The sequence below is a fragment of the Hetaerina americana genome, unplaced genomic scaffold (assembly GCF_022747635.1).
Source record: "Hetaerina americana unplaced genomic scaffold, ioHetAmer1.1.p SCAF_82, whole genome shotgun sequence".
In the NCBI taxonomy this organism is placed as follows: domain Eukaryota; kingdom Metazoa; phylum Arthropoda; class Insecta; order Odonata; family Calopterygidae; genus Hetaerina; species Hetaerina americana.
In genome coordinates, this window is record NW_027287450.1 from 666,195 (window position 1) to 690,920 (window position 24,726).

The following is a 24,726-nucleotide window of genomic DNA, read 5'->3' on the forward strand; positions in this document are numbered from 1 at the left end:
CAGTTATAGATGCAAAGGGTAAAAGAGTAATTAAAGAAAAGCACGTTCTGACAAGACTAAAACATATTTAGAGGAAATGTATATGAAAGACACGCCCTTGAGTAATTTATCGGGAGTTAGAGAAGGCATTAAAGGAAATGAATTGAATATGGGCGTGGAAATAAATGACATTCCTGAATAAATACTCGAAAAATAAGGAAAACGATGGAGTAAGATTTCTTACGGACTTTCAGATACCACGTTACCTCTTTATCTCCTTGATCAGAGAATTCTGAGGATATGAGATAGAGTTATAGGAGAGTTCGGCTTATGAATTGGAAATAATGTCGAAGACACTGCGATTGCATTCTGAAGGCGAAAGGGTTGTTATTATAACTAACACCTCGTTCAAGCATCATTATCAGCATGAATGCACAAGGGAAATGCCGGGAGAAAAGGTGTGTATCAGTTGGATTATGTCATGGTTCGTCTTAGATTTAGAAATATCGTCAGCGATCCGCACAGCTTTCCACGGGCGTATGCAGATTTTGTTTGATTTCGTCACTTCTTGAGATGTTAAAGAGTGCGCCAGCGTCCTTGCCTTCCACTTGTACCACTCAAGAGGTGTTTCTAGATGTGCGCCAAGGGAACGCTATTATGGCTTCCAGTGTGCCCTTCTGTCGTCATTTTTTTTACCATCGGGCAACAACAAGAACCCAAAACATCTGACACATACTAGGTGTGTTTGCAGCGATTTAGCGAGAAAAACTCGATAGTGTAAATGACTTAAGTTATTGGATTAAATATCCCATATTTTTAGTCCAAATAAATGATATAAGAGTATTTTTATTTGATTATTAAACAATGCTTTCTAATTTTAAATTTAATTTTTCAATACAGTATGGCTCATAAAATCCTTAGTCAGTTAGTTAGCGATTCATCTCGCCTAACTTTACTAAAAGGATATTTTTCTCCGGATCCAAAGTCTTCTTTCACTAATAATATAGCCCTTGATCGTGCGATAAAACTTATACGTATTATACATTTTCAATACTCTAAGCTCCCCCGGGCATACTGACAAATTATTGGAGATATTTTATCAAACAGGTAGCTTAAAGTATTTGCTCATTCCTAGGAAAATATATTACCACAATAAAATATGGAATTCACTGAAAAAAATTGTTACTAATCTTCCTTTTATGGACTTGTTACTTTATTATTTTTTAAGAGCGCCTCTAACGTCCTCTTCCACGTGCCTCAAAAGTCTGCTCCCCGGGTAATGCGCATTATTATATGCAGATACGAGCCAACCAGTCCATTTTAAACCTCTAATATTCTCGTCATAAATCCATATTTATTCACACTCTTCGGAACAAACTTAGCATATTGTCTATTTTTTTCTGCCCTCTTGCTGAACTTCACTCATCACTTACGCTGAAGCCTCCGCACTATCTCCATTGAATTGAACACTGGCCTCCTCGATATCTGAATCAACATCGCACTCCCGTTCCATACTGATTTAATGATAAAAGTTTCCAGTCTGGGCTTACCTCGGCTCCCCCGCTTCCCTGCGTCGTTTCCATGCGGCAGAATATGGCGCCCCACATCAATATTTCAACAGGTTTCTTTTCTTTATATCTCCGTTCAGTTCTACAAGTTTACTTTCCTTTTCGCACGAAAACTTATTATGTTTATGGACTTCTCCTCGCAATCTCTCTTTGCCTTTCCGCTGGAGATCAGTGGCCGCCGACTGACCGAATCTTGGAAAGAGCATTAAGATGGACCGCCTTAAGTATGGACTCCCTGCTCTGGAAACGCGAGGCAACCGATTTCCAACTGCGGCGACACCAAAACAATACAATATCGGATCAAGGGCAATGCATTTGCTGAAATTCTTTAGGTTTACTTAATTAAACTTTACTTTCTAATGGATTCAAGATGCATGACTACTCTGTTGCGACTACTAATTATTAAGGGCAAGGGTTGTGACTTTTTTCTGGAGTCATTGTTAAACTTCGAACACCTCTTGCATGAAAAAGTGCATTATAACTCTTTTTTAAGTCCTTATTAACAGCTAAACACCCAGTTTAATTCGTTCCAGGATGAAGTCTCTAATAACGACTAAAGTGAAAGTTAGTCAAGCAATATAGCTGCATTCCACTCTATGAAGTTAAAAGCGATGCAAAAAAATTCAACCAATCGACGTCCTTGACGACATCGGCAGTTACAGTTTTTCACATTCAATTTTTCCCTTAAAAATCTTAGATTTTGAACGTACGCAGCTGACGAGGATAGTGATGGTGCTCCTCAATTAACTCGATAAATTAACGAGTAGACTATCTTTTCCCAATTACGTAGTCTGAATATCATTCTGAATATTAGTCCCTTCGCCATTGTCTTATTAATTTGAATTGCTCGTTCGAAAGATTTTGAAATCTCTGTGCACCGTTTTACATCGCTCCCATGCTTATCGTGCTGTGTATATATTGCCGAGATATCCGGGCGAGCTTCAGTATCAGCGAGCTTAACACAAACTCGTCCGCGCTGTAGTATGGCATCATTTTCCATATAGCAAGATGGCCTTTCTTCATGGAATGCTTATGCTTAGTGTTTCCTGCGCTTAATAAATATCAACATAATCCCATATTGAACCTGCATATTTATCAAAGAACATGAGCAGATGTTTAAAATTTGTGTATATAATGACCAGTAGGTGTTGATTTTTAAATTTCAGAGGTGATTTTGTTTATTGTACCAAGACGGTGTTTTTCCAGCTTATGCAAATATTTTTGTCTGTATTAGCATTAATATGTAAGTTAGTAAATTTTATTTCATATTAATGCATCAAAGCGATCAGGCTATGGAACGTGTTGACTCGTTCGATTGAGTTATGGAAAATTCGCAGCTACCAATGCAACATTTTAATTACTTTATTAGGAAATCTGAGAATAAAGCAGATGTATGTATGATTATATTTCTCAGTGATCTTTGCGTACAGTTACGGAGGGATTAGGTTCATTTTTGCTAATGTGATGAGAACTTTGTAGGAAATCAATATAAATTATTGCACTCCACTTAAATTTAACTTACTGGGAAGCAGGTAGTATTAAAGCAGGCGAACTCGTAACCCACCCGAGTAACCCGGCCGGCATGACATAGACTACTTTTATATTTATATCTATTTTTGCATTACCAATCCCACTCTATAGGCATGCTAAAAGTTAAAAATCTGTTGGGCTCCAACAAAACTTCGAGACGGTTATTCCCGTGCCATGACGCGTCAAAAGTGGCTATGGTACAAACTCCTCCGTAGCGTAGCACACTCTATAGCAGCCGGAAGTATATCAGTAGAAGAGGCGATTGGGCCAAATTAAGAGGCCCTTTGAACATTTTTGACGAATTACCATCAAGATTATTAATTAATTAAGGATGAAAAAATAACTTTGCTCTTTAGAAAAGTGTAGGTGCAAATGGAATCCCTTCGCTGTTGCCGAGTTACAAAATCAATCTGTTAGAAATGACAACTGAAAATTTAGAACAGTCACAGGGGAAAAGTGAGGTAGCGAATATTTTGAAAGATACGCATGGCAATTGAAACTCGTGTCGACTCACTGGAGGATTCATATGCTATTTATCGTGTTTAACAGCATCAGAAAGATTTTTGCCCAAACCTAATTTCAAAACTTGTTTCAGAAAACATTCAAGTCGAAGGAAGTCTTTAAGATAAGGCTCTGATTTTTCGTAAAAGTCTATTCGAAAAATTAAGTAACGGTGGAATGTCATGACGAATATTTGCGCACATTATTAACGAAAGACCATAAACCTCGATGGGGAAGTTCAATGAACATACATAGATAACGCTAGTTGACATGGAATCAAATTAAAATAAAATGAATAATCAATTTACGAGAATAAATAATATGCCAAATAAAAAATGGCCAAAGTTTGTACCTGTGATTTTGCTGTTTACTGGTAACGTTATTTTTTTCCTATTAATATCTATTTCCATGCATAGAATGTTCTCGCCATGTGGTGGGTTTCCATGTTTGAATGTACGTGCGTTTATAGTGTATAAATATGTGTGTGCGCGCGTGTGTATGTGTGTGTGTGTGTGTATATATATATTTATATTTTTTTTTTAAGGTAATCTACCGGTTAAGGTAGGTTTTTGGATGGACACAACTACCAAACAAACATTTTCTTACTCCTAACAAAACACAAAATCCATCATCCTACTCTATATCAGGTCCCTCTTCATCTCTGAGTACCTTCTTCCTCCCTTCATCCCGTCCAACATCCCTATCCTGTTCCTTCCCTTTCCTCTTTTGCCCAACATTCTACCCTCTATCACAGTCTTCAACATCCCACTGCCGGTCAATACCCCCTTCATCCACTTTTCCTGCCTCCACAGGATTTCTCCCAAAAAACCCCTCTCTTCTCCCACCATAACAAGTACTTCCTCATTTGTTTTCTTCTCTGTCCATTTCACCTTCTCCATTCTTCTCCACACCCACATTTCATAAGCCTCCAATCTACGTCTATCCTCCTGCTTCAATGACCACGTTTCCGAACCGTACATAGCTACGCTCCATATCAAAGTTTTTACGAGTCTTTTCTTAACATCCTTACTCAAAGTCCCCGTCATCAACTCCCTCCTCCTTGTGAAAGCCTCTTTGCCTAGCGCAATTCTTCTCCTTACGTCCCTACTACTTTGACCGTGTTGGTCCAAAACACTACTGAGATACGTAAACTGTTCTACCTGCTCTAGTTTTTGCCCTCCTATTTTAATGTTAAGCTCAGCCTTTTTCTTTCTAGAAAATCGCATAACCTTTGTTTTATTAATATTGATTCTCATCCCATACCTGTCGCACTGAATTTCCAATTCACTCAGCAATGCTTGCAGCCCCTTGGCTGACTGACAAACTAAGGCTTGGTCATCAGCAAACCTAACTGATTTTACGAATTCCCCGCCCACCTTCATTCCTACCTCCAGTTCTTCCCATGCCTCTTTAATCATTTCCTCTGCATACAGGTTGAACAGCAACGGTAATAATGGGCAACCCTGCCTCACACCCCTTCCTAACACTGCCCATCCTGACTCCCCGTTTCCCACCCGCACCTGAGCAGTCTGAGACATGTACAGGTTGCGGATTAGCCTCCTTTCCCTCCAATCTATTCCTATTTTCTGCAATATATTCATTAGTTTTTCCCAATTCACCCTATCAAACGCTTTTTCGAAATCTACGAAACAGGCAAATACCTCCTGGTTGTGTTCTATAGTCCTCTCGATTAATAATCTCATTACTGCAATGGCATCACGCGTACCTCTCCCCTTCCTAAACCCAAACTGATCATCCCCTAAGTAATCATTTGCCCTACTCTCTATCCTTTTGTTTATGATCCTGAGAACAACTTTAGCTGCGTGGGATATCAAACTAATTCTCCTATAGTCCTCACATGACGTGGCCTTTACCTTTTTCGGAATCGGAACTAAAACTGATCTCACAAAGTCCTCCGGCCAGATTCCCTCCTCATAAATACTACGGATCAGCCCATATAGCCTCTTCCTCCCACATTTTCCTAAGCATTTTAAAAGTTCCACGGGAATGTTATCTACCCCCACGGCCTTATTTAGTTTCATCTCCCTTAATGCCCTTTCTATCTCATGGTCTAGTATGCCTGGACCTAAGCTGTCCTCCTCTACGTCGTTTTCTTTTTCAATGTCTAACTCTGTTGGTCTGAGTTCTTTACCATACATTTCTTCTATATACTCCTTCCATCTCTCTTGGATCTTTCCTGCGTCAACTATTACCTTACCCGCCTTATCTCTAACTGTTAGCATAGCTCTTCCTTTCTTACTTCCCGATAACGATTTAACTTTGCTGTACAGCGCACCGATTTCACCCTTCTTCTGCAGACTTTCCATATCCTCGCACTGCGTCTTCCACCATGCTTCTTTTGCTTTATTTGTTGCCCGCCTCAATTTATTGTTCAATTCTTTGTACTTCATTTTCCCTAATTCTGTATTTATATTCTTCCATTTCCGCCGCTCATCCATCTTTGTAATCATCTCATCCGTGATCCATGGTTTCCTAGTCCTTTTAGCGTTAACGGTTCCAATAGTGTATTTTGCGGCTTTAGACAACCCCTTCTTGATAATTTCCCATTTTTCTTCGATAGTACTAAGCCCTTTACCATCCTTCATGATTTTCTCTACCGCCTGTTTGTATTCCTTCCTTTTCAACCCATTTAACGCTTCTACATTCCATTTTCTAACTCGCCGCCCCGGCCTTATCTTTTTGAAACGTACGCTACATTTCATAACAACTAAATTGTGGTCTGAGTCCGCATCCGCTCCCGGGAAGCTGTGGGAATTTATCACACTATTCCTAAACCTGTGTCTAACCAGGATATAATCTAGCTGATATCTTCCTGAGTCACCTGGCATTTTCCATGTATACCTGCGTCTTTTGTGGTGTCTAAACCAAGTGTTGGTGATGACTAACCCCTGTCTCCTGCAGAACTCAACTGCTTTCTCCCCGCGGTCATTCCTCGTGCCTAAACCGTAGTCCCCCACCTCATCACCATCTCTTCCTTCGCCTACCGTCGCATTCCAATCCCCCATCACTATCAAATGTTTCCCTGCAGGAACACACGCGATCATGTCCTCTAACTGATCGTATATCCTATCGACCTCTTCTTCCTTATGGTTGCTCGATGGCATGTATACCTGAATAATAACTAAGTTCGTCGGTTCTGCTTTTATCTCCACTAGTAGTATTCTATCCGTTACCTGCTCTATGTTGACTACGCTTCTCCCTAACTCTTCATTTAATACAATGGCAACCCCTCGTTGGCTCTCGTCCCCGCCGCTGTATATTATTCTATACTTATCACTCCAGTAATCCCCGCTATCTTTCCATCTCACCTCGCATAGACCTAAAATATCTATTTTTCCCCTTTCCATCTCTCGCTTAACATTCTCCAATTTCCCTGTCCTCATCATTGTCCTAACATTCCACGTTCCTATTATAACTAATTTCGTCTTCTTCTCCTGCGTATTCTGTCCTGCTGCTGCTGGATTTCCCTTGCAAGGGTTTCGTGGGATGACGACCGCGGAAGCCTTGCCTCCCCCGCTGCCGGGCACGACACACGGCCGATTGGGCCGAGCCCCGTGGTTGCCAGGACTCAAAATATCTCTATTGTCCATCATATTTTTCTAGGGAATGATAATTGAGGTGGTTTCCCGTTGCCTTCCACAATAGTGTTTTAAACGTGACACCATCACTTACTGGCCGCCCCACTGGGGTCAGACGCCATTGCAGCCGCCTCACTGAGGAACAGACGCCGCGTGGACTACCTTTCGTCTGGCTCCTAACCTTCGACCTATCTGGCATGGGTGACCCTACCAGGAGCAATAATTATTACTCCCGCCAGCACAGCTCTAGGGGTCATCGGAACGCACAAGCCCTTCCACCACGTCAAGGTTGTAGTCCGGGGAGGGGATATATATATATATATATATATATATATATATATATATATATATATATATATATATATATATATATATATATAATTATATACATATATACTTATATATATACATATATATATATATGTATATATATAAGTATATATGTATATAATTTTATATATATATATATAATTATATACATATACTCTTATATATATACATATATATATATATATATATATAGCCAAGCTCTAGTTTGTTAGTCAGCCAAGGGGTTGCTGACGTGAAAAGGAAGTTCAGAGCGACAGATATGGATGAAAATCAATATTAATGTAACAAAGGTTATGCAATTTTCTACACAGAAAAATTCTAAGCTTAACATTAAAAAAAGGAGGGCAAAAACTAGAGCAGGTAAAACAGTTAACGTCTCTCGGTAGTGTTTTGGACCAACACGGTCAAAATAGTAGGGACGTAAGGAGAAGAATTGCGCTAGGCAAAGAGGTTTTCACAAGGAGGAGGGAGTTGATGACAGGGACTTTGAGTAAGGTTATTAAGAAAAACTCGTAAAAGCTTTGACATGGAGCGTAGCCATGTACGGCGCGGAATCGTGGTCATTGAACCAGGAGGATAGACTTATAGTATATTGGAGGCTTTTGAAATGTGGGTGTGGAGAAGAATAAAGAAGGTGATTTGGACCGAGAAGAAAACAAATGAGGGAGTACTTGGTACGGTGGGCGAAGAGAGGGTTTTATCGGGAGAAATCCCATGGAGGCAAGAAAAGTGTATGAAGGGGGTATTGATCGGTAGTGAGATGTTGAAGACTGTAATAGAGGGGAGAATGTTAGGCAAACGAGGAAAGTGCCCGAACAGGATAGGGATGTTGGACGGGATGAAGGGAGGAAGGAAGTACTCAGATATGAAGAGGGACCTGATGTAGAGTAGGATGCGGGATTTTGTGTTTTGTTAGGAGTAATAAAATATTTATATATGTGGTAGTTGTGTCCATCCAAAAACCTAACATAGTCGGTAGATTACCTGATGTAGAGTAGTTTGCTGGACTGTTATTTGTTTGTTGTCACAATGTATTTATTTAGTAGTTGTGTCCATCCGCATGTATATATATATATATATATATATATATATATATATATATATTTATATATATATATATATATGCGCTGTACAGCAAAGTTAAATCGTTATTGGGAAGTAAGAAAGGAAGAGCTATGCTAACAGTTAGAGATAGGGCGGTTAAGGTAATAGTTGACGCAGGAAAGATCCAGGAGAGATGGAAGGAGTATATAGAAGAATAATAAGGATAGTTCCTATCCCTTTTCCTTATATATGTTTCTGTATATATGAGTATTTATTCGCCGTTTGGCGGGATTTCGTGTTTGAATGTGTATTTGGCCAATGTGGCTCATCTCTTTCTTCTGGCTATGCGTGCCACGAAACGCACTGTTCCTTTCCTGTATGATGTTGTATGAATTCTAAACCACTATCCTTTCCTCTTGTGTATTGTCTATTTCTCCTTTGGTGGGTGAAACAGCCCCCTGACGCCATCTCTTGGCTAAAGAATCGGGGCGCTTGGCGATATATAAGACCCACGGATCTCAGGGTAAATTACATATCCTCGATAGCTCAAGTGGTTAAGAGCATCCGCCCCGCAAGTGGAAAGATCCGGTGTTCGAGTCCCGGTTGAGGAGATATTTTTACTCTTGTGATCCGTTCGATTCCGCCTTCCCCACCTCTATTGTGTACGTCCTTTATACGTGTTCCTATCCCTTTTCCTTATATATGTTTCTGTATATATGAGTATATATATATATATATATATATATATATATATATATATATATAAGGTCTACCGGTTAAGGTAGGTTTTTGGATGGACACATGGATGGATGGTCTCTTCCTTCGCCTACCGTCGCATTCCAATCAGCCATCACTATCAAATGTTTCCCTGCAGGAACACAGTCGATTATGTCCTCTAACTGTTCGTATATCCTATCCACCTCTTCCTCCGTATGGTTGCTCGGTGGCATGTATACCTGAATAATAACCAAGTTCGTCGGTTCTGATTTTATCACTACTAGCAATATTCTATCCGTTGCCTGTTCTATGTTGACTACGCTTCTCCCTACCTCCTCATTTAATACTATGGCAACCCTTCGCTTGCTCTCACGATAGGCAGATGGAGCAACGTCAAAACACATGCGAAATCTTGCTTGCCAGATAAAAAAGAAAGTCGTTCTTGCATTTTCACATATTCCTGTGGTTGATCGAACAGCAAAGCGATGGCTGGCAGTAATACATTGACTGCATTGTGTTTTGCATTGCTAGACTCCGAAGCAAGCATAAACTCCAGCTTAACTTCCTATTTTTCAATTCTTTTACGGTCCGACCATTCATTTTTGTCAACTGATTTCGATTTTCGGTGACGACTTGGCGGGAAAAGAGAGCTTTGTGATTGTTGAAAGCGGTTTTCTGCGCCGTATTAGTTTCCATGTAGAAATGGTATTTTCCTTGAATGAGTAAACTCAGTGAAAAGACTGTTGCTGGGCGTCATTCCAGCCTGACAAAACCCTAAGAATAGTGCAGCGAAATTACTGTTGCCAAGTTAGTACAAATAATACGCGATCTTCAAAATGTTTTTCATTTACATATATTTGTTTGAAATCCAAAAGAATACAACCAACGCCCAATATACTCCGATAGAGCATAAAAGCAAGTGAATACAAGCGGGAAACTTGGCAGACAAATTAATGCAGCTGAATCAGGAGTAACTTCTTGTAATTTGTCAGCTTTTTTCAAGGTTAATCATGCCTGATAATTTTCCGTACAGTAAACACAGTGGAACGAACTTTCATGCATTAATAATGTGACATTGGTGATTAGACAAAGTGAAATTTATAACGCATGTATACAGATACTATTGCAAAATGTCTAATCGTTCGAAAAAACGTTTGGAATGAAATTTAAAATAGAAGATAAGATATTGGTCTGTAAAATGAGAACTAGTTAGCTCGGTGGTAGTACGTTCTTTTACTAACCGTCGAAGGGTAGGATTCCACATCGGACATATCTATTGCATTCTTTTAGAAGATATTTTCTCGTTGAAGCATGGAGTACAATACGACTACAGCCGTTGGACACCCTGAAATTCCACCTTACTATTTTTTCATTACATAGGATCTTGCAAAAAAAATGTGAGAAGAGAGATGTTTCTTGGGAAAGCCAGGTTGAGGAAGTATATAATTTATTCGGTCAGGGGAAAAACAAATTAAGATGTGTTACACTCAACGGAAAAGAATAGTTACAATGTCGTTTGAATCATTAATATGGAGAGGAAAAGTTTGCATATGTACTTTGGGAGAAATGCGATGGAATAGGATTGTCAATCAGTCCATGAAGAGGGGGACCAACCATAAGCGTTCGCCACATTCGAGAAAGCTTGCGGCGTCATGAATGGAGTGTAGCTCAGTTATGCAGTAAATACTTTAGAGTTATGTGCTATATTTTTCCCGGGCATGTATTTCATAGTTTATTGAATTAAGAAATCTAAAAAAGAAGAGCCTTTCTGAGCGCCAATTGACAAAGGGATTTCACCACTGGGAGTTGATCCCGTTTCTCACAGAACCAAAATTAGGCTTAGGCAGAAAGCCGTAACAATTCTCGACGTTCGCCATTCCGCGCCTTGGGCCAGAAATACCAATCAATTACTTTTCAAGGAATTCTTCGGCATTTATTTGTTTTATTATTATCTTCTTTAATTATTCAGTATGAAGTGATTTTGAATTCATCTGAAACCATTATGGCAATGCACGAATAAAAGTGAATGAAGAAAAGGGGCATGAAGAAAAATGGGTAATATGGCTTGCACTTATGATGGGTTGCTAAATGGCTACCGTCTAAAAAAATTGCAATATTTTTAACCATGCGTGTTTTTTAAGTTCTAATCGGGAGGTATCGCTCTGAATTCTACAGTAAAAATAATTTTAATAATGTTATTTTTCAGGGTTCGGTTTTAGGCGTAACTGTTTGCAATCGCAATCAGCGACTTTTTATGAAGTTTTATTGGGTTTTCCACCGGGTCAGGGGTTCCATGTTGGCCGACGTTTCGAAGCATCGTCCTCAGAGCAGATGAATGAAACGTCGGCCAACATGAGCATAGAACATCAGCGTGACAAGCCATGCCAGTCTTGCAAACCCGATTCCTACTCTATTGCCGCCTCCTTTGTGTCATCACTAAAGGGCCAACAATTAGTATTGATCCAGCTCCGTTGTGTGACTGTGACAATGTAACTGTTTAAAGTCCCACACATTAAACTGTTACACAAACTTAAAAACTTGGAATCAATGAGAAAATGATTGATTGGATTAGAGACTTCTTGTCAAATCGCAAACAAATAGTGGTCATCGATTGGTTGTGCCCAACGGATGGAGATGTAACTTAGGGCGTCCCCCAGGGATGTGTACTAGGGCCTCTTCTGTTCTTAATATACATTAATGGCTTAAGCGCACACTTTAGTAGCAATCTGAGTTTATTTGCTGATGACACCGTGGTATACAGGGAAATAAGATGCCAACTAGATCGCGAGCTACTCTTTAGAGACTTAGACACAATCTTTGAATGGTGCAAGAAATGGGGATTCATGCTTAATACAAGCAAATGCGCAGTTTTGAATTTTTGGGAAAAAGAAAGTGGCAAACAGGACATACACTACAGGACAGAACTACGAAATACAGGGTTCGGTACTGACTACGGTAAAACAAGTTAAATATTTGGGGGTAGTTCTAACACCACGCCTTTCATGGGGAGAACATATCAGGGCAATATGTGGATCCGCTGAATAGAAACTCGGCTTCATTAAACAGGTAGTGGGGAAATGTAATGAAAAGTTAAATAGAGGTGTTATATTGCTCTAATTAGACCTCGTTTGGAATATGCCGCAAGTATTTGGGATCCTTGGGAGAAAATTTGGCCAAAAGAATTAGATAAAGTCCAGAGAAAATCCGCCCGATTCGTTAAAAATTGTTATGATAAGAACACAAGTGTGACAGGTCTCTTAGGAGATTTAGGCTGGGAGCCACTTGAAGTACGAAGAGAACAAGGGAGACTTAGACTTTTAGAAAGGTTCAGAACAAAAGAGTTTAACGATGACTCTAAAGGAATTAAAATGGCCCCACACCACTTAGGTAGATCAGACTACAAAGATAAAACCAGAAAGATTAATTCCAGTGCAGATAGATACAAATACTCATTTTTTCCCTGAACAATCATTACTCATAATAATAGGAAACCGAAGTCACTTTAGAAGTATTAAAAACATTGAATTTACCAGTCGGAACAAAATTAAATATTGTAAGGACATAAGGTGTATTTGTAGGTGCGAGTGTATGTTAGTTGGTAGTTTAAGTGTTTGCATGTGTGTGGGGTGTAAGTGTTCTTTAATGAATTCACACCATGTTTTTTTGTGGATAGTATAAATTTGTAGATTTTGCATGCGGTTTTTTTTCCTTTCTTGATTACGGGTGGTGTTCTAACACCCCCCGCCACACGCCCTTGCGGCGGCTTGCTGGGTATTAAGTAGATTTAGATGTAGAACCGTGTTTTATCAATGTGAAATGCAGTCTACCTATGTTTTGAACCGGAAAACATAGTGATAGTGCCCGGTCTACGTGCTTCGAGGCAGTGAAAGAAAGCTTCGATATCATCTACCCACAAATATCGTTTTGGCAAAAATATTGAAAAACTATTTGCTTCCCGTCATCTCTCGTGAGCACGGGAATAACTTCAATTATAGTAACTAGGCAATTTAATGATAAATTATGACCCTTTTTAAATTTAAGTTTAAATCCGTATTATAACGTACATATGCGATTTTATTCGCGACATTATGTTTTTCGAGTGAAGAGAAAGAAGATTCGATTTACCTTATTCTATTCATCCTATTTACCTTAATTCTGCAGTTACAATTGATATGACTAACGTAAATTTTCTGTTTCTTTGCCCCTGTCCGGTTTCTTCAGTCTTTTGAAAGCAATTTCTTTCCAGTTCTTTAGCAGTGTCCAACAATTTTAAAATCTCTTCCGGAATGGGCATTTAATTACTCGCTCGGAAATGTTGGACGTCATCATATTATTATTATTATTATTATTATTATTATTATTATTATTATTATTAGAAATACACATGTGCTGATAGACATTATCAGGTGGCACACAAGTCCCAAAAAATTGCAAAAGATAATACATAAAACTAGACTTCAAAACACAAATCTCTTTAACAAAAAAAGTGAATCCCCATCCCATTTACAACCATTTATCAGCAAGAAAAAAAAGATAAATTAAAAAAAAAATTAAGCTATTACATATAATACCATACACCACACATCAATCAAATTATTACATATATGCCTTACATCTATTCTTAAAAGTATACACTCTGTTAGGAAAGGGCTCGAATATTTTTGCAGGTAAAGTGTTCCACTCAACAATTGTTCTATTTAGAAAAGAAAATTTTTTTTTATTTGTTCTCTGTGCCCGGCATTTTATCTTAAATTTGTGATCATTTCTGCCTATAAAATTTGGGTTCCCCGCCTCTTTCCTAAGATCTGCCCAAGCTTTCTCCCCCTTCAAAATTCGGAACATTCCACAAAGTCTGCTTACTTTTCTTCTAGATTCTAGAGGTTCCCAGCCCAGCGTTTCTAGCATGTCAGACACACTCTCCATCCTCCCATGCTTCCCCAGTACATATCGGGCAGCCTTTCTTTGCACCTTTTCCAGTTTTTTAATATGACCTTCTTCATGAGGGTCCCATACAAGAGAAGCGTACTCTAAAATTGGCCTTACTAGGGTCTGATAAGCCTTCTCCTTGGTTGCTCTAACGCTCCCTTTGAGGTTTATCATTACCCAATGAAGAGTTTTGAAAGCTTTCTTATAGATGCACTCCACATTTAGCCCCCACCCTAAGTCCTTAGTTAAATATACACCTAAGTATTTGACAGTATCACTTCTAGGAATGACATTTTCTGAAAATTTATATTCCCTATTGTTTCCATTTACCTTATTGCTAAAAGTGATTGATTTGCATTTGTTAACATTAATATCCATCCCATTTTTTGTCACCCAATCTGCCATTTTATTAATGTCCCTTTGAAGTTTGTCACGGTCTCTGTCATTTTCGACTTTCCTGTAGATAATACAGTCGTCTGCAAAAAGTCTTATCTGAGAATTAATATTTATTGGGAGATCATTTATATATATTAAAAACAAGAGCGGGCCAAGTACGCTTCCTTGTGGGACTCCCGATGTTACCCTTGCTTTTTCAGAATACACTTCTCCTAATTTGACCCTTTGTGTTCGACCTTCCATGAAATTTCTGACCCAAGAGATTACTCTTCCATCTGTGTGTAGTGGCAATTGGCCCATCTTAAGCATTAAGAGATCGTGGTCAACTTTGTCAAAGGCTTTTGACAGGTCGACTATTATAGCATCCACCTCTATTCCCGCATCCATAGAGTCGAACATTTCTTGGCAGAACCCTAATAGCTGAGTTTCGCAAGAATGCCCTTTTCTAAAACCGTATTGGCGACTATACAACCAATTCTCACTCTCCCACAAGTCCCAGAGATAATCAGCCATTATCTTTTCTAATAGCTTGCATACAACTGATGTCAAGCTGACCGGTCTATAATTATCAACTAGTGCCTTATCTCCTCCTTTGAAAATTGGCGTAACATATGCCTCCTTCCAATCATTTGGCAGGGCATTATTGTTTAAGGTAACATTGAATAAATGATTTATATAATTTGAAACTACACTACCGCCCAATTTAAGCAAGTCAATTGAGATACCATCTGGCCCTTTTGATTTATTTGTCCTCATTTTCATAATTTTTTTATAAATTTCTGCGCTCGTCGTTTTAATACTTTTGGTATTTAATATTTTTTCGCCTCCTTGTTGACTCAGAGTTGAATCTACAGGATCCTTTTTATTTACCATAACTTTAAATACACTTGCATACCAATTGTTAAACGTATTAGCCTTTTCCTTATCATCAACGATTAGTGTCCCATCCTCTTTTTTTAAAGCTGTTATGTTTTCCCTGTTGTCTTTCCTCCTCCAGAGGTACTTGTAAAATTTATTTCCATTATCTATCCCGATTATTTTCTGTAGAAAACTATCTTTGGCTATTTTCTTTTCTCTATTTAATTCACGAGCTAATTTTTTGTAAATTATGAGCCATTCCGAGCTCTCGTTCCGTTTTTTGTGAATCACTCTCAGTTTTTTCTTCAAGGATCTAATTTTGCGGTTGTAGAACTCTGGATCAGTATTTTCTTTAAGAATTTTTTTCGGGACAAATTTATTTAATCCCTCCTCCATTATCCCCTTAAATGTTTTCCAGATTTCTTCTACATTCTGCCCGCCACTTACCCATTGCGAATACTTTTCCCTTAAAAAGGTCTGGAACCCTTCCCTATCACCCCGTTTATATTGCCAAACTATCTTTTTGTTTACTAGCCCCTTATACTGAGCCCTCTCCCAGTTTAGATACATACGCACAGCTGAATGGTCACTTATTCCCGGAAGGACATCGACTTCCCCTACCCTAAATACCTAGGTGTCACATTCACTAAAGACTTAACTTGGGGGACTCACATACGTAAAGTCTGCGGTCAAGCAAATAAAAAATTGGGATTCATTAGACGCATTGTCGGCAAAAGTGACTCAAAGGTCAAGGAACGTTGTTACCACGCTCTTGTAAGGCCTCATTTAGAATACGCATGCAGCGTGTGGGACCCGAGTGAAAAAGGTCTCATTCGGGAAATTGAGAAGGTTCAACGCCGGGCAGCCCGTTTTGTAAAAAATTCCTACGATAAAACGCAAAGCGTTACCGAAATGCTCATGGATTTGGGGTGGGAATCATTAGAAGAGAGACGATTCAATGCAAGACTGAAATTATTAAATAAATTCAGATCCGCATGTTTCAGCACCGAGGTCTCGCAGATTATTCGTACTCCTACATACATTGGTCGCTTGGATCATGTATATAAAATTCGGGAAATAGATGCCAGGACTAGCCGACTCAAGGACTCCTTCTTCCCACGGACAATACGGGATAGCAACTGTAGGGTTATAGATAGTAAAAATTCCACTTGCCACCCTCAGTGTCTAAAAAATAATTAGTTCTACTTAAATGCATGCTCCTCCACTAACCTTATGTGTTTTGTTATAATAACCCATTCTTTCCGCATGACATCATTCGTGTTCTGTTAATCTGTTTTTAAGTTTCCCTTTCAGTCCCTCTTCCCTCCCGGCGGGGGGGAATTCCTGCTACCTGCAACGTTGGGTCGCATTCCCTTCCTTTTACTGTCTCTTTGGGGGGTAGAGTGTTTTGTGGTGCATTTTCATGTGGTAGTGATGTTTCACATTCTTGCTTGTTGTGTCCTGGCTTGCGTGTTTTAGGATGGCTTTCGTGCTGTATCCTGGGGTGCAGTTTTTTGTTGTTTTGCGGTGTATGTGTTTGCATGAGTATTGGATGGAGGGAGTTTTGCATGAGTGTGTGCGCTGCTGGGGTGTAATTTTCCGTGTTGTTTTTTGCATGTGGTATTTTTCGTTTTTACGGTTGGTGACCTAACACCCCCCGCCACACGCCCTTGCGGCGGCTTGCGGGGTATTATGTAGATGTAGATGTACCCACTTTTTCGGTCTCACAAGTATGACGTCGAGGATGTTTCCCCCGCGCGTGGGTTTTTCCACCATCTGTACAAAACCCTCCTCGTTTATAAGACGACTAACGATTTCTTGGGCCTTCCCACCCCCCACCGTGACCTCGTCTGCCGACCATTGAATACCTGGAAGGTTCAAGTCCCCCGCTATGAGGGTGTGATCCTCAGGGTTAGCCGAGCATATGTCTGCTAATACCTCGACTGCGTGCATCCCTTCGTTGGGGCTTCTGTACATAGCAACTATTTTTAAAATTTTCCCTCCATTCCTACCTTTAACATGAACACACATCATCTCACAATCATTTCTTACCCATTCCAATGTACTTATTAGGTTTTTATCTACACATATGAATATCCCCCCTCCACGACCATCCCTATCCCTTCTGTAAACTGCCAAATTTTGGGGAAAAATCTCGTTTGACATAATATATTTATAGAAGGACTAAGGCCTATTCTCCACCTCCCCTTAATCGAAAGTCTCGTTCACGGTCATCACGAAACAATTAAATGCGAAGCTCCCTCGGAAAAGGAAGTGCATTTTTCATTGAATTAGATTACCTCTTAGATGGATATTTTATTTCACAATAACTCTGTCAGTGCAGCAAAACTGGTTAATTTTTATTTTCTTTGTACGAATTATCGATAATTCCACGTAATTACTCAGGTTATCTTCCCTCACGTAAAAATCCATGGCTCTTATGCTCCTTCATAGCTCAAGAGGAAGATAAACACTATTTTATTTCAGGATCGGATTGCCTCCAAAATTTAACAAGCATGCCTTTAAAGAAGAAATTTAATAACATTTCACGGCCTATAAACTCTTATGATGCTATATTTTCAATCGATGTGCCAATAATTATAATTGAATTCCAGAGTGACCTCCCGCATCGGCATTTCATTAAATTTTTGCAAGTTAGCGCTAAAGACCCTTCGGGTGTCTCATGATGGGGCAAATATAAATGCGGCGAGGACCAGGGCCCCTGATGAAACCTGAGATAAGAAACTGCTGTGTAGAGGGGACTAATCAAAGTAATAAGACGGATATACGACAAAAAATGTCGCTCAAAACATGACTTTCTTTTCAGAACCAAGCGGCATAGTCGGCGAAGCAGAGAAAGAAAGCCCACCAGCAAATTAGAGCGAAATCCCCTCAACGTACTTCAAATTTGTGGGAGCTCCCTTATTTCTCGATTAAATAGAAAACGGAGCGAGTTACTGAGCTATTCAAGAACATTAATGCTTGATTTCAATGAGCATATAGTGCTAGCCTTGCCACCAAAAAATTAGCAGTGTTTTGCGAAATCAAATGTGATATGCGACAATTCCCTTAAAGAGTAAATTCTTTATATTCATAGACATGGCTTCTGAAATTACATTGTTAAACTGATACAATATTATATAAACAAGAAACATTTTGAGACTCTTTATTTTCCATTCATTCCATTTCTAGTCATATCCATTTATTTTCAATTCAATTATCATTACGAGACCTCGTTTGTAGAAAATAAAGGATATTATAAACGTGACCCAACGAAGTTTTTTTTCGTATAGATGATATGTTTCACGTATATACCTGTAGCATATGCGATTCTCTGACTCGATCATGCTCTTTCAAGTAGTTGGACTTTCGGCTGTTTCTTGGCGCTCCCTTTCTAATTGCATTTATTTTCTACTTCTCTCCAAAAGAGAAGAATTCTGTAAAGAGACAAAATATTTACCAGAGTGAGTAATTTTTTTAGTTGTGAACGGTGGGACCGTAATTTTGGGGCCTCGAGTAGAAATGTGGCTCCTCAGAATAGAGAAGTTCCGGCTTGAGGTCAATTGCAGCGTTGGAAATCCCTTAAATGTTCTCCATGATATGGTAGGAATGCCATCAAAATCCATGTAGGTTGTAGGAGTTGCTAAAGATACTAAGAATGAGAAAAGCGTGCAAAAAGGTTACAGAAAGTATGGCTTGGTCTATTGGGCAAGAAATCTGCTTTATAAACAAAATGCTTGCTCTAATAAACATTTCTAGTCATTCATGCCTTGACAAATGATAACTGTGCAGAATACGTCTTATGCAAGCAATTGAATAGATGCAGGCATTTGCAAGATTACTCACGGCCATGAGGGACCCGTGGCGTGCACAGCATTCCCTGCTCACTGAAACAGCACTCTAACCATAATTGGAGGGACATTTTTGCCGGCACGCCACGATAAGCCTAATGATGCCCGATCGCATGTCAAGTCCACCTTCGCTATCCAAAATAAGGATAATTGGGTGTCTTCTCATAGTTTTCATGGAAAACGGTAAGTGAGATGAATAGATTACTAGGTGTGCGGATGCTGGCACAAAGCTAGTACGCAGAGTACTGGTAGATAGTGGGTGGGGTACATACAAATGTGGAAGTTTGCAAGAGGGCCGGTGTTATTGCTTTCTGTTTGAATCGCTGGTAAGCTTTAGCAACCATATGAGAATATAGAGTACACTATGACCCTATACTAGGGCCTTTTATACTGCTAAACACCCAGTTTAGTTTCTAGATGACCCTCCTAGTGGCTTAAGCCAAGAAATTTGACTGCATTCCGCTTAGGGACTTTTAATGCCGAGAATAAAACTCAATCGATCGACGTCCTTGACGAAATTTGCACATATTAATGGCAGTATTTCATTTTCGCCATCATAATCGTAAATATTGCACGTAAATCTTATGAAATATTTGTGATGATGCTCCTCAATTAGCTCGTTGATTGAGTTGAATGGCAACCGATATGGTAACATTTACGTAGGCTGAATGCTATTTAAGTAGTTCTGCTGTTGTCACAATGGGATGCACGTTCGGAAGATTTCAAAGTACGTCGAAATCCCTTTGTAGTTCGTCACAAGTTAATAACTGGTTTTTTTTAGAATTAATTCCCTTGGGTGACGCGTAACAAGTTGCAAACGAATTCCCGCGTATTTTAGAATCTTCCGAACGTGCAATCCGAAGTAATGTGACAAGAGCAGAGAGACTTAAATAGTACTATGCCTATACTTTCGTTATGTTACTATGTATGATTTATTTTGGCAACAAGATAATCGTTAATTGTGTGATAATTATGTGCATTACTTCTTGCCATCATTAAATACTATTATTATTCTATAGTGTACCTGCATATTTTTTAGAGAACGTCATTGCATGTTTAAACTTTATAATGATCAGTGTGTGTTGTTGATTAAAGTTCGGAAGCGATTTAGTTGGTTGTACCTTTTTAGCATTTTTATTGCTTGTTCGAATAATTTCGTCCGCGAAGACATAAATATATAAGTTAGTTGCTATTATCCCATGTTGCTTCATCATTACAATAAAGAAGGTATTACTGGACGCCTTGATACAACGGTTGTGTCACGAAAAGGTCCCACTGCCAAGGTTTAGACACTAATAACGCACCGTGGGTACTACGCAAATTCAGGATACATTTACGTGAAATATAATAATAATTCATATGTATAAATATCCTCCGGTATATGTACCGAAGACGAAGTAAGTTATGCGCTCAGAAAGTTTGAGCGTTGTGATTACAAAAACAAAGTATAAGTGTAAAGTTGAATTTAAAATTACTCAAAAGCAAACACACATTTGCATTTTGCAGATAATATTCTTAAGCTTATATTATTTGAATAAAATTCCTGTGATGTCAGTTAACAATGATAAAAGGTAGTCAGGAAACTAGGTACTCTTGGGCAAATTTATACGAATTTTACTCTATAAGTTAACCCAGGCATAAGTGTTTAAGGTGGTTTAAAAATGCCGTAGTCATGTCATAGCATAACAAATGGTTACTTGAAAATAAATTTCTCAGACAGAAACTACTATTTTTTAGAGCAGACAGATTTATGATTTGGAATAGATACAATCTTCAGATAAGTTTCGCATGGTAGTGGATTAACATGGTAGAGTCACAACATAACATGATAGAAACATTTTTTTTACATTTTCTAGACGCCTAGTTTAATTACTCCTTGCAAAAATTACTGTCTTTGCATACGTATTCATATGAAACTCTTCCAGTAGGATTTTCATTTATTGAGAATGCTCAGCATTTCCATGATTAAACATTTATGGCAATAAAGATTATGCAACTTGATAAGAGTGTTTTCAGTCGCCAGTGGGCAGCAATGATGACTCAAATCATTGTTAAAATAATATATTTCTTTCGGACATAGTCAAAAGTCATTATAATATGTAACTTACATAATGATCCCATTGATACTAGATATTGGATGACACTTATTGTGGAGAATGACCTGGATGAAGATTATTCAGACAGTTGACGGAAAGTTTTACCGGAGAAAATATAAAAAGATTACATGAATCCTGAGTAGATTAAAAGTTTTTAAAATAGATTTTGGTGAACCGATGAGACACCATAGTGTAGGGAAAATATGATATTCAGTTTACCCCTTAGAGACTCAAAATTTTAATGCTGAGATTTTCAGTCACAAAACGCTCAATGCTGTTATGTTAGGCCGTACCTTTTTTCGAAGTAAACATTAAAATTGTGAGTAGATTAAGTTCAATACCTTACCCAAGATGTTCTCCGGTAAAATATGCCTCTACTATTTGAAATGAATACACTGTTTTGGACATTGTGATTATATTCCTTACCAATAGATGATTCTGAGTAGTATTGATATGGATTCAATATGACATGGAATTAATTTAAGAAACGGGTAAATTAAATGGTATATAGTGCAAAATAACAAAGAATTATTGCCTGTTACATATTACAATATCTGTTTTTAAAATGAAAAATACATTACCTAAAGAATTAAAGTGTATTTTGAAGAATCAAACATGGCATTGATCAGGTTTTTCATTATTCCATACAAAACATGAAAACGTGTGCTAAAAATCTTTGCCAATCATAATATATTCATTAGGTACAATTCCAAAAAGGGTATGACAACGTAACATATATTTTATGACACTAAAGCTGCCTTGTTGACAGTTAATAAAGATGAAGTAATAAATATGGCCATGAGTATTTAACACCTGAATGTATGCAAAAAACTTGATTTAATAAGGTATTACTTCGATAGTAATTAAGTATAATTTTTTCAAAAGAGTATTAGACATTAGTTACAATGGCAAGTTTGTTTTGAGGATGCAGAATTAGATGATGAGACCAGGACAAACTAATATTTAGACATAGAAAACTTGGAAAAATCTAAAGACCAACAAATAGCATTGATGAATGGAATGAAGAAGAATTCTAATGGATTTAGGTTTCACAGGAAATGGCAAAATGTGTTTCAAGCTTGAAAAAATGGGATATAACATGTAAGATGGAAAAAAATAGATTGATTTATTGAATATTGGAAATTCTGTTGTTGCTTAGCAAAGTACTTTTTTTATTTTAAACTACATAATTTAAAATCAAGCATTATGTAGAGTATAATTATACATTAATGATCAGTTGCCTATATTACCACTAGACGTTGGCACTGAGTATTGAAAATGTTCAATGAAATTAGATCATAACAATGCATATAGGAGAGATTCACTTTCAAATATTAAGCAGTATTTTTGGCCATGAGATTTTATTCTGCAGTTGCAATGCTTACAAGTATAGGGGATTTTGGTGGTGTCCACAAAATGTCAAAAGTAGAATAATGAAAAGGGTATCGTGAACAATTGCCTCATCAAGCAACGATTTTTTTGAAATGCCTGAAAGATTCTAACCAATAAGAACCACATAAAAATGTTTTCACTTAATTATATGATTTCCAAGGGTTAAAGTGTGTATAAATGCATTCACAGGAATTTTCTCAACAGGCAAATATTTTAATCCACTTAAGTGTAATAAATAACCCTAAGTAACTCTGAATGTAACCACAATTTTCAATTACAGGTGGAAACATTTCTGAAGATTATAGAAATACGAAGGTTTCCCTTACCCTTTATGTTCTAATTTGTTTGCAAATTTAAACATGATGAATATTTTTGCTCAATTGTCAGGGTCATCCCGTGTCTTTCCTATCTTTAACAATGATATTTAAAAGCAGGAGTTTTGACAACAAAGTACTGTTGTGTGACTTAATTTACACTCCCCTTTAAACCTTTTGTTAACCCCTGTGAGGAATCCTCTATCCCCTGAAAAGAGTCTAATGGATTCCTGCTAAGATAGCACAATACAGGTAAAATGCAATATGGTATCAGTAAGTCACAATTCCCTATCCTGGCTCTTGGGATGAGCCTGCAAATTTCTTCCTAGGAATCTGTAATATTAGCTTGTGCTGTTCTCTATAACATAGCCAAAAGTATGGAAGAAGCACTATCGCCATTATAAGAAAATCTGGACACGACAGTAAATATGGCAGTAATCGATGGACAGATTCTAGTTCCACCAGTCAATGAAGCTGAGGCTCCACTAACATGCTGATTTTTCTTAATTATTTAAGGGATTTGTTGATTAATAGAATATTTTAGTGTAAATACATACCACCTAGATAATCAGTGCTTATTTGCTCTGATTTTGACTTTTTAACCTAAAATTCTATGTTCAAATGTTAGCATCATCCATCATAAGAGTGCATTCAAAGCATGGAATTGAACTTAACTCATGTAGTATTGTTAAAGAACTGTTTTTGTGTTGACATATATTCATTGATACTTTAATGGCCTACCGTGTGAGCTAGGTAAAATCAGAGTACATGAAAACCATGAAATAATCCAGATTTATCATATCTTGACAAATTAATTTGTAGCCATCATTTCAAAATATGAGGTTTCAATAAATTCTACTGTGACGGAGATGCATATTCAGCTGAAAATATATTACTTTGCCTGAGTAAGCATAACTAAGAATATTGAGCAAATGATGTTCTTTAAAGAACTAATCGATGTTCCTCATTACATCAAGGAGAACTCACCATTAACTTAGGGTAGCAAAGTAGGTGTCTCTAAACTATTCCAGCAGTTATATTCTTAAATCCTAAGTCCTCAAGATATCAAAAGTAAAGGGTCACAATTAGATTACAGCTCAGCTGATTATCGGTAATGGTTTAGATGGGAGTATCTTCAAGACACTTATCATAATAATGAGACTCATTCAATCAAGTTGTTTAATTGGTTTATTTGAAATACATATTTCCATAACTTTGCTAAAAGATAAACAACTCTGTTTCCCTTGAGGGTCAGGCCAAATTTTTATTACTAATTAAGTGTAAAAAAAAGATGACTAACATCAAAATGCACACCAAATATTAGTATTTAATATCTCATAATTTATGCATGATGTTTATTTTTAATTTGTGGATCCATTTGAAGATATTCCTTTTGTCACAGATTGTCTGTAGATTTCAATTTCCTTTGTCATTATTTCCCTCATTTTATTATTTTTTCATTGCTTCATCTGCCTGCTGCAGATATGCTAAGTTTCCCCTCTTCTCAGTCCATGTCTTTAAGGTTCATGGGTTCTTCATTCTTCTTCTTCCCCAAATTTCTCTTGGATGACTGGTGTTCTTTTGATAAAAATTTTGACCTCATTATTAACCTTTAATTAAATTAT

General features: G+C 37.9%; 1 long non-coding RNA gene and 1 other non-coding gene across 2 annotated transcripts in view; one reads left to right on the top strand and one right to left on the bottom strand.

Annotated features, from left to right (window-relative positions):
* Positions 1 to 24,726, bottom strand: part of LOC139698336 (uncharacterized) — a 122,372-nt gene that overhangs the window by 14,245 nt on the left and 83,401 nt on the right. The window lies entirely within an intron of this gene.
* On the top strand, positions 9,087 to 9,162 carry TRNAA-CGC (transfer RNA alanine (anticodon CGC)). The gene has a single exon. It is a non-coding gene; the product is annotated as a tRNA-Ala (tRNA).